Consider the following 683-nt stretch of genomic DNA (forward strand, 5'->3'; position numbering starts at 1 on the left):
CAGATTTCCGTACGGGCATCAGTTCATATCTAGTACGCGACTGCATGAACGGACATAATTACTCTGATTCCAATAAGTCATGGGAGTACGTACCCGTGCGTCTGGTCATGAACATAAAGTAATTAACTTTACAGACTGTATCTCAAAATATGTCAAAAAACATAAATATCGCCTTTTTGGGCGACTCTGAATTATTGTACTGCATTTGATAACTTTACAGGAAATGGACCAACAGAGTGCAAATTACGTTCTGTGATTTTCTGCCAATTTAAAAAAATCAACTTAAAGGCGCCAAGATATGAAGGAGATCATTTCGTTGACATTTAATGACAGTATTTGAGTCGTACTACATATTAATCAGGTATTTCAGGCTATTGGCCGTGGATCGAAACAGAAAATAGAATAACAAAAGTATAAGAATTTAAACTTTTACTACTTTATGCCAAAAAGTTCTTCGCCTCTCATACTGAAAACGTGACATCTTGGATACTAACTTTCTGTCGCCAGATGGCGCTATACAAGGGCGCTTTAAAGGCGCCCTTCTCAATCCCAGGTTCTCGCATTAGCGAATGTGTCAATGTTCAGCTCATTAACAGTTTGCCATTCTTTTGTTTTCCATTGAATATTTCATCAAGTAAATAATATTTATATTAGATAAATCTGATAATTGAGTGGGGGCTTTA

The sequence above is a fragment of the Ptychodera flava genome, chromosome 1 (genome assembly GCF_041260155.1).
Source record: "Ptychodera flava strain L36383 chromosome 1, AS_Pfla_20210202, whole genome shotgun sequence".
Classification (NCBI taxonomy): domain Eukaryota; kingdom Metazoa; phylum Hemichordata; class Enteropneusta; family Ptychoderidae; genus Ptychodera; species Ptychodera flava.